Source organism: Cyclopterus lumpus, chromosome 3 (assembly GCF_009769545.1).
Source record: "Cyclopterus lumpus isolate fCycLum1 chromosome 3, fCycLum1.pri, whole genome shotgun sequence".
In the NCBI taxonomy this organism is placed as follows: domain Eukaryota; kingdom Metazoa; phylum Chordata; class Actinopteri; order Perciformes; family Cyclopteridae; genus Cyclopterus; species Cyclopterus lumpus.
Genome location: NC_046968.1, coordinates 26,878,701 through 26,889,562, shown reverse-complemented (window position 1 = coordinate 26,889,562; position 10,862 = coordinate 26,878,701).

Sequence of the window (10,862 nt, the reverse complement as noted above, 5' to 3'; positions counted from 1 at the left end):
AGAAGATGTGTTTTTTTAGTATTTTCCCCCATATTCCAGGACACAGAGGTAAACCCCCATATGGCCTGAACAAAAAGCATCCTTCTGAGTTAACAAAGAAACTAATAAAAGACACCGATGATATGGTAATTTACCCCCCATCCCCCCTCAAGAGGTAGCACACATACAATCTGTGCTGACCTGCCGAATTACCACGGCAACGCCTCCCTCTCCAATTAGCAACCGAAAGATCACCTCGAAGGCTGACGATGCTGCGTGCTATTTAAATAAATAAACAAACCCCGGGACACAGACCGTCTTTTTAATAAATCAAACTTCAACGAGCCCTTTAGAAAAGAAAGAAAAAGACATCTTATCAAAAACAACAAAGGCTGTGGTTAAAAAATTTAAAAAAAACAGGCGGGACGTTCTCCGAAGCTGTTGCCTGAAGGTTACTTCTGGGTTTGCCAGACGCGAGCGTTACGATTGGAGGTGTGTGAGAGGGTGTGTTGGCGCTTAATTCGGTGACTACCGACGCCTAAAGGTTAACGCATCGATACAGCCTCTAGTTATGTGACTCACACATCATCAGTGTGCCTCTCTGGCATTTGGAGAATAAGTACGATGTAAGGGGGAATAACCTTTATTCCTTTTCCTTTTTCCGAATGTTTATCTTCTCTAAATCACGAGGCAGAAGACATCGCAGCCAACCCCCCCCCCCCCAGGCAGATTTGAAAAGCCATCATTCTCATATTCCTCGGCAACTGCGTTCAGCTAATTCGTCCCAAAAAAAAAACCCCCAATAAAAGTAAAGATGACAACGGTATTACATGTGGGTTTTTTTCCAGGGATGGGAGGGAGAGAGGTGGGGTTTGAACTGAGGAGAAAACGGGGGAAAGGCAAGTTGTTTAATGCATGAGTGGGATGTCTCCATGGAGTAGTCAAAGCTGACGGCTCCCATTAAAGGCACTGGTGTCAGCCACTGGCGGAGGATGATTTATTTATTTTTGTTATCAAAGATGTAATTAATCATCGCACTGCTCCTCTTATTCCGTCTTCTTGCCCATCGCGCCTCCAAAGCCTCACATCGCACATGTAAATACACATATAGACACACACACACACACACACACACATCTGCTCTTTTTTCAAGACACTGCAACACAAGTAGCCTTGTCCTCTCCCCCCCCTCCGACTTCAACTTGCTCCCCTACCAGACCAGCAGGCAGCAAAAAAAAAGTCCCAAAAAAAGCAATGTCACCACTATTCATAGGAGGCATCGCATCCAGCGGATCAGCCGGCCACAAAAGGACAACTGTCTCTCCGATCCCAGAGATCAGAGAGCCTGTAGATGTATAAGAAAGAAGAAGAAGAAAGAAAGCTCCTTCCTCCCCTTGTCCTTCAGTCCCCAACATGCTGAGCGCACAACGGAGCCCCCTCTGCCCCCCGGATGAATGGGGGGGCTTCAGCGTTCGTCAGGACGCATCGGACCGTCAGATTAGTAACCTGCCAACAGCACGCTTTGAACCTCCAGCCTCTTTTTGTTCCTCTAGCCGGGAGAAACTGACCAAACACCCTCCTCCTCCTCCTCCTCCTCATCCTCATCCTCTTCCATGCATCTCTTACCTGGTGTTGAGGCTCAAAGCTGGACAGAGAAGCAGTAAGAAAATAGCTCGGATGAATTTCATAGCTGTCTCACACTCCCGTTCCTTCTCCCTTCTCAGATGCTTTTTGCCTTTCCCCCCCCTGTGTGTGTGTCTCTCTCTCGCTCTCTCTCTCTCTCTCTCTCTCCACGACTCTCGAGCTCTCCCACTGGCTGCCTGGGTTTTCTTAGCGCACTCTCCTCCGGAACACACACTCACACACACACACACACACACTCAGACACACAAGCGGCGAAGGCAGACGCATGCAACGCAGGGGCTCGGGCGAGAGGGAGGATCTCTGGCTTTAAATAACAACCGGGACACGGACCGACTTGCTGATGGGGAAAGGAGCAGGTTGGGGCGGGCATCAAGAGAGGGAGATGTGGTGGGAGTGATATGGTGGGAGTGATATGGTGGGAGTGATATGATGGGAGTGATATGGTGGGAGTGATGTGATGGGAGTGATATGGTGGGAGTGATATGGTGGGAGTGATATGGTGGGAGTGATGTAGTGGGAGTGATATGGTGGGAGTGATGGGAGTGATGTGGTGGGAGTGATGTGGTGGGAGTGATGTGGTGGGAGTGATGTGGTGGGAGTGATGTGGTGGGAGTGATGTGATGGGAGTGATATGGTGGGAGTGATGTGGTGGGAGTGATGTGATGGGAGTGATATGGTGGGAGTGATGTGGTGGGAGTGATGTGATGGGAGTGATATGGTGGGAGTGATATGGCGGGAGTGATATGGCGGGAGTGATATGGTGGGAGTGATGTGATGGGAGTGATGTGATGGGAGTGATATGATGGGAGTGATATGGTGGGAGTGATGTGATGGGAGTGATGTGATGGGAGTGATATGGTGGGAATGATATGGTGGGAGTGATGTGATGGGAGTGATATGGTGGGAGTGATATGATGTCAGCAGCTTCAGCTATTGGTGAGAGACATTCTTGCCAGTTGCACCTCACCCCCCCCCCAACAATACACCGCTCCTTACATTTCGTCCTGCATGTTTACTACCGGGAGTCTGATAGGTGGAGATGCAGCACAACATACAGCTGTAAGAGTGTGTGTGTGTCTGTGTGTAGGTTGTATTATTGTCGTGTGATGAAAAAAAAAAAAAGTTCTCTATCAAGCTAAAATGTTATTTTTTTTTCCTTTTAGATTTTCAAGATACAGATTATTCTCGTAAAGCATTCGTAGCTATACCGACGAAAAATGAGCACTAGTACGTCGTAGATATCGTGGATGAGAAAGTATGAAGACCATAAAAGCCCCACACAGGGCGGGCAGAACTGAGGTGGGAGGGGCAAATGAAAAACGGTCTTTGCCCCATGAGACCGCTGTTAGTTGCCCATGTTAAACAAGAACGTTGATTTATTGGTCACGTAACTTCGGGACTGAAGTAACGCCACTTTCTGTAATTTCCCAAAACCCCAAAAAGAAGTTCCCCCAAACTGACCAAGTTGGGTTTTTCTGCCGAAACCTAACTAAGTATTTCACGATCTTTTCCTGGACCTAACCAGGTATTTCACGATCTATTCCTGAACCTAACCAGGTATTTCACGATCTTTTCCTAAACCTAACCAGGTATTTCACGATCTTTTCCTAAACCTAAAACATAACCAGGTATTTCACGATCTTTTCCTAAACATAACCAGGTATTTCACGATCTTTTCCTGAACCTAACCAGGTATTTCACGATCTTTTCCTAAACCTAACCAGGTGTTTCACGATCTTTTCCTAAACCTAAAACATAACCAGGTATTTCACGATCTTTTCCTAAACCTATTCCTAACCAATAACCTGCTTTTTGCCCCTCAAAAATGTAATTCTTTATGTCTCGAGTGAGCCCAATATGTCAATGAAATTCAAAAAAGTCAAATTCAAATATAAACGGAACAAGACGATGTGGATCTTTTCTCGCATTACGGCATAATCCGTTTGCAGGGGGGGGGGGGGGGGGGGGGGGGGTTGAAATCCAGTGTGCGGTAAAGTGAGACGCGCGGTTCAGCCGTTCATTTAAAATCCACCACACCTGGACCACGACAGACGAGTGGACAACGTGTCTCGATGAGATCCCCGCCGTCCCCCGGCTTTAACCCCCTATCAGGCTTCGCTCGCCCTGCAAATCGCTCGCGAAAATCCGAGGTTAACCTCATGAAAGTAAGAACAGCTCGAGAACAAAATGTGGAGAGCTCCCTGCCATGTCACACAGGGGAGAATATTAAGCAGTCAATACAAAAAGGTGTAGGTCGCACACCACAGGCATGATGAATGATTCCCATTACGCGGTTTAATAAGAGTATTGAACCCCGGCAGCGTTCCGTTTTTTTCCGATACTGAAAGATTCCCCGGCGTTTATTTGGTCTAATTAGAAGTTCGTGCATGGGGAAAACCTTGTGGCGACCGCTTGTAATGAGTCCGCTGGGGCGTGGCCGGGTGACCTGGGGGAGGGCTCTCAGAGGACCTTTTGTTATCCGTCTCAATCGTGTTGCACATCGGCCGGGAACTCAGAGCCGACCTGTTGAGCGTCTTATCGTAATGAAGAGTAATTACGAGCATGAATAGTAAACCCCCTAAAAAAACGAGCCTGAGTTGTTGATATTATGGGAGATTACATCTGGGTGAATCCCCACGACGTCACATCAATTGATTTGTATATTTGGTTTATGAATGCTCTGCGCCAGTTGAGCATGTTGACGTACGTATTCCTTTCATGTTGTCAAGATATAATAATCTAGCTGTCAAGCTAATTCCAGTTGCTTCTCCACAATCTGAGCACGTTGCCTTCAGAGAACAATTAAAAAAGGCGGCTGTGGAGTTTCATAAAGCATACATTAAATATTATAAGTGCTTTTTTTCTTGTCCTTGCTCCAATCATTTCTTATTTAATGCCCGTTAGCAAAGTCACAAACATGCACAGAGTGATGCAAGAGATAAATTATCCTGCGCAGGCAAATTTTAAACATTTTGCCTTTGAAGTAAAAGTGTAAAGTTAACATCTGAGCTTTTTTTAAAAATGTTTATTTATTTTGTATTCCCACTGTGGTGATGAAAGTTGTACATTAAGAAGCACGAGCAGGCGATCAGGTTGAACTGGCTTGCATGGGCCTGAAAGACGAGACGAGTCTACGAGATGCCGATGTCGCTGGTTTTGGGGAACTCCGTTAATGTTAATTCCCTTTCATTTGTTGCTATAAAGTCTGTGTGTTATTTTAGAAGTGTACTTCCCACTGTAGCTGAGTCTGAAAGTGAGCGATATAAATGCATCGCCTAACTGTCACAGTAAAGTCTGGGTTATGTCAGTAAGAAGAGAAAGCGTGTGGTTGCAGGGCCTTTTAGAGAAAGTATGTCAAAATACGGTAGGCATGGCCGACGAGGCTTTGAAGACGTACTGTATATTCTTTCGCTGAATCCAGCATGAAGGGCCGCGAGTCGAGATGTTTTTTCTTTTTCTTCTTTTGAAACCCCTTTATTTACCCGTGAAAAGTTATTTTATTTCTTTGGGTTGAAAACTCTACTGTTGCTGCTTCCATCACACTCGCATTTAAAACATTTTAAAAATTCACCCGATGGAGCTCATGAATTAATTCCAAATAATATTTCCCACTATCGCTACACTGGGCAAACTGCGTTAAGTGCCTTGCTAACGAGCACTAGGTATTGGTTACTCGTGCAGAAACTTTTTGCCTTCTGGTCACAAGCCCTCGTCTCGGTCCCAGCAGGGCAACTTTTCCCACTTTTCCACAACCAAGGACGGTGATATTGACCGGCGGTTGCCGAAGTTCATCAAGATATTTCCGACCCGGAGCTAGAATAACGCCCCGTCAGGCAAAGCAGCTGCTTCGTTCGATGTTCGCTTTCAGCAACAACAAAAAAAAAAGATGCTCCTCGTTTCCTCTGCATGCATTTTAAGCTCGAGAAGAGACGTTAGCGAGAGCTGAAATCTCCTTAGTCTATTATGTGTGTTTACAGAGGGGTTAGCACTGGGAGAGAGGAAGAAAGACAAAAAGCGGCATGAATTTCCATTCTCGACATCTACAGTGCCATTCAACATTTTGTCTGGCAGCAAAGCCGAAGCTTAAGGCAGTTCCGTGTCATTTGGTTTATTCTCTCAGCGCGGGAGGACGGAAACGTTGCTTTCACAGAAACTCAGAATGTTTAGTTTGTCAACGTAGGTTCAGAATGAATTAATGGTGATGCTGTGGGGGCGAGGGGGCTAATGTCAGTAAACACAGATGCGACAGCTCTTGTTGCCGTTGATGGAGAGCTAGCGAAGTCCACATGTGAAACATCTGTTCAGATGGAACGCAACAATGCGGTTTTAATGTCGACGGCAATGGGCTTTTTTTAAATGTATGCACATTTAATATCGCAAGTAACCGACTCGGCTGAAGTCGGTATAGTGGACACGAAGTGAGCCGTGTATGACCTCCGGGTGTCCTTCAGAACATCTCCTCGAAGATCGCCAAGGCTGAGACACCAAACGTGCCGCGTTGAATCAAACGCTGCTCAAGCAAATATTTAACTTTCGAGCCAATATAATAGAGCAGCCATTGTAAATATGTCTTTTAATATGTCCGCTAAGCTGAGGAATATATATCATTCCACGCTTTAACATAACACACATTTTCTTATTTAATTAAATGCACGTTTCATTTCAAATTGAGAACACTATACTGATAATGCGGTTTAACTCCCGGGCCTTGAAATTTGTATTTTATATGATGCTAAAAAGGAGAAATATTGGTTCAAGCATTTTAATTATCTCAACATGAGGAGATAGTCCAATAATAGCATTTGCATTGAAACCAGTGCACATTCGGGAAGCGACAGTCCGGTCCCATCAGCGGTAGAAACTTGCAGAACTGCGAGACGCGGCCATCTGACCAATAAGGGGGGTAGAAGAAGAACCGAAAATCGGTATAGCAGGACGCCCACGATCAGAGGCGAGATGCCAGCACGCCCACATTCGAAGCCGGCGAACTAGCGGGATGCCCACGCTGAGCTGGGGCGCGATGCCAGGACGCCCACTTCCAGCAATAAGACATCAACAGGACACCGGCGTGGACGTCTGTGACGACATTTAAGAAATACAACCACGCACCAATCCAACCCTCAGCCATTGTAGTGGGGTGATTAGTTCACTCCAGTGAATTGTAATGCTCCAGCACGCCCCCCACCCCCCCCCCGCATTTTTGTACGGAGCCTCCGAGCCTTTCGGAGTGTATTGTGATTGTGTGCAGCTGCTTACCCAGAGTCCTCTGGGCCGAGGCTCAACAAGCTCACAATGTCTGCAAATCGCTCACCCATGTGATTGTTATAATAATACCATTATTAATTGAGTTAATTATGCATAATCAAGCATAATTCGGCGCTGATTAAACTTTACATTTCGAAGCTTTTCGTTGATCGATTTTAAAGAGCAGAATAAGCACAAAGTCCCTACGTCGGCAACATTGCGTGCATCTAGGAGTGGAAGCGGTGTGGCCGCTAAATACATGAGGATGGATTATGCAGCAAATGTTCTTGGTATAAAAGGAAAGATCATTTTGACTTTGAAAAATGAGGGTTTGTGGAAGTGTTTTCGCACGCGTAGGAGGAGGGATACATAGGAGACTGGAGGAGATAATAATATAGATCCAAAACTTTATCATCTGCACTCGTGTCTCCATTCGGTCCGACGGATCGGCGAGTCAAAGGCCAGACGCATCTCCTCCGAGACGAGCTCATAGGCATAATTACTCGGGTATATCGGCTGCTGTCGCGACTCGGGCTTCTCGCACTTCCAAAATAAACTACACCCCACGGGTCTGAGCCGAGGTCCACCCACTCGAATCACTTCTTTTTTTTTGAAAGATGCAAAAAAAAAAAAGCAAAAAAAAAAAGTTCCATTTTGATTAGCGGCTCCGCACGGCGTCGAAGAGCGTGAATATGAAACGCCAGCTTCGATGTGCACTCGTGTCATTTAGTTTATAGCTTTTTAAAAAGATATTCAAGCGTGCAGATAAACTTGAAATGAACACAATGTTTGACGTTTAAAAAAAAAAATGCTCATGGAAAACTTAGCTGCGCATCAAATCAAGTGCTCCCTAAACCAATTGCTCAGCTAACGGGGAAACTCTTCCATGAATGTCTTTCTCCAGAGGAGAAGAGTAATATCTTGTATTATGCACTGAATTCAGGTGACAAAGAACCTTCATTTTTAGTCCAAATGTGACGCAAAGATGTCGACGTTAGCTGTGTATTTAAATGTGAAAGTGCAATGACGTTTATTTTGAAATCAAAGAATAATCTAGGGTTGAATCTTGATCTCAATAATCACGACTAACGCTTAATTGTGCAGCCCTACGCACCGTCTCAGGTCGGCAACGAAGATGCACTTCAACAATGTCCAAAAAAACACTGAACGTTTAGCCGCCGGCGTGCGGTGGTCGTTGTTCCTCCGAGGTGTACAAACTGCCACTTTTCCAATACCCTCCCGTTCCGTGTCTCCTGGCCCCTCGACGAGGAGGCCGAGATTGCCACACCTCCGGGGGAAAGAATCCATTCATTTAGTAGATCTATAAACATAGATTTCTTTAGTTTCTGTAACGTCAGCGGCGGCTTTGCCACGTGATCACCCCCACACGCCTCTCGCGCTCGGACACGTGTGTGTTCCGTGTGTTCGATCGCCTCTGTACCATTAAAAGTCCATTCCTGAGACGGATCCCTGGATCCCGGATCCTCTGTTTACCTTTTTTTTTTTAAATATGTAGTGCATCCATCAACGTGCCTGTAATCCTTGCATTTCCTGTGAATACTTTGCAGAATATAACATTAACTTGCAGTTTGAATTTAAACGGACGGGGCGTCAAGATTCTCATCCGTCGCGCGACAATACACAAATGGAGAATTGTAGACGGAGAATTGCGAGAGATTGAATTTGTGAATGCATGTGATATCGGTTTGCACTGGAACGAGCATGAGCCCCCCGCCAAAATGAAATGACTCGACTTCTCATTCTTCCCGAGTAACCGTGGTTCTTAGTGAAGTACTACGAGAATACCAACCGAGGCGAAAGGATTAACGACGCTCATCACTCTCCAAACTCACCGGTGGATTTTTACCTCCATCTTCAGGTCGCTCCGAAAATTGCAAGCGGTTGTTCTCGACTGGTTTCACTGAATAGAATGGGATGAAACCACAAGATAAAGACTCCTTTTTAAATGAAATGACACCAAAAATACATTACGCACGTGCATTTTCTATTGATGTGGTTGTTGCTCTCAAACTGCTGAACCCTTGCGTAGTTCCTTGTGTTCCGCAGCTGCTGCGTGACCTGGATGAACCCGAACGCTGCAGAGATTAATGCTGCCGTGATAACAGCACGCTGCTGCTGTTGTGCTGCGTGATGCGCCACCTGCAGGGAGCAACAGGCTTTTGTGGGATGAAGCTCAATATGTTTCAAGACAATAGTGACGGGGTTTCCTTTTTTTTTCTTTCTTCTCTCAGCCTCAACTCCCCAACATTGAGAAATTGTTCAAAATGTATACGACAGCAACAGTAGAAGCACTGCAGTGAAGAAATCAGTCATTTTTATTATATATTTTTAACTGATAAGGGAACCGGGGTTAGTGTCCCTATCCACGTTTCTCCATCGGTTAAAAATATATATGGAAATGACAGATTTTTTCTTCTTTTTTCTTTTACAGAAGTCTATTTTGTGTGTGAAAATCCAAACTGAATGATTCACCAAAAAAGCTGTTAAGAGGATTGAGATGTAAAATATGAACTATGTGGAAAACTAACGCACATATTACTACATTACTACATTTACTACTACAGGAAACACACAACTAGAAGGGGAGAGCTCAGACGTCCAGTAGACCGGTCAGAGGACGTCGACACGTGCATCTCTGAGTGGGGAAGATAAAGACCGACAAACCAGTCGGGAAGATAAAGACCAACAAACCAGTCGGGAAGATAAAGACCGACAAACAAGTCGGGAAGATAAAGACCGACAAACAAGTGGGGAAGATAAAGACCGACAAACCAGTCGGGAAGATAAAGACCGACAAACAAGTGGGGAAGATAAAGACCGACAAACCAGTCGGGAAGATAAAGACCGACAAACCAGTCGGGAAGATGAGAACTGACAAACAAGTATTACGCAATTTCTTTAGCTTAAAAAAAAAAAAGAAAAGCGCGCCAATCGCAAGATACACAGCAGATGGAATCCATCCATCTTACCTTTCACAATAAAAGCCCGATAGGCATGACTCCTCTTTAGCTACACAGCGGTTCACCTCAGACTGATCTGGGTTCAGTAGGATCCTGCTCTCTTTTTTTGAACATTTAAATGCCAAGAACTATCCTCTCGAGAACCTTTGAGGCAAATGTTTAATAAACCTTTTAATAACTAAGCGGATTAATTACTCTGTGAATGTGATTATGAGTGTGTGTTGCACATTTGTTAATCTGATACTATATCATTTTTTATCTTATTTGTTTACTTTGTAAAGCAGTAAAAATACATTGTAATACCACTTCAGAGGCGTTTTATGGAGGGATTTAACTTTTTCAACTATTATTAAATTATATCCACTACAATGAGAGCTCATTAACATTTAACATGCAGTCAACAAGTGACAAAATATTCACACAAAAAAAAAGAAAAAATGTTCAACAAATTAATAAAAAAGAAACCGACAGCAAAAAAGAGGACGTGTGAGTCGTTTTTCTTTTCGACAGTAAGTGGGCGGAGCCAGTCACCATTGTGTCTCTACATCTAATTGGTCACAATCCTCTTGGCTGGATTATCACACCCCGACAGCCGATTCACGGTCTTCTGATGGCCAAAGAGAGATATTAAAATGACTTAGTGAACTGTAAAGCAAAGCGCTCGTCAAAGTAATCATTATTTTTGTGCACATTCACGATGTGGAGGACACTCCGGCCTGCCAACCTGCAAAAGAGCGATGGCTTCATTACCAAAAAGCTCTTTTGTTTCCGACTAAGTAGACGAGATGAAGGAAAGTCAGCAGTCCGGCCCGCTTTCGTCAAACAAACCCTCAACTTTAGTTTTAAAACCCGAGCCGGTACTTTGTGAAGTGTGTGTGTGTGTGTGTGTGTGTGTGGCCGGGAGGTTCAACGTGTAATTAGTCAACAACACTAATGAGACTTTAATCACGCCACTAAATGTATTTACCAGACCCGTCGGTGAAGACCCCGGTACCGGTATTTGTCTTTGTGGAG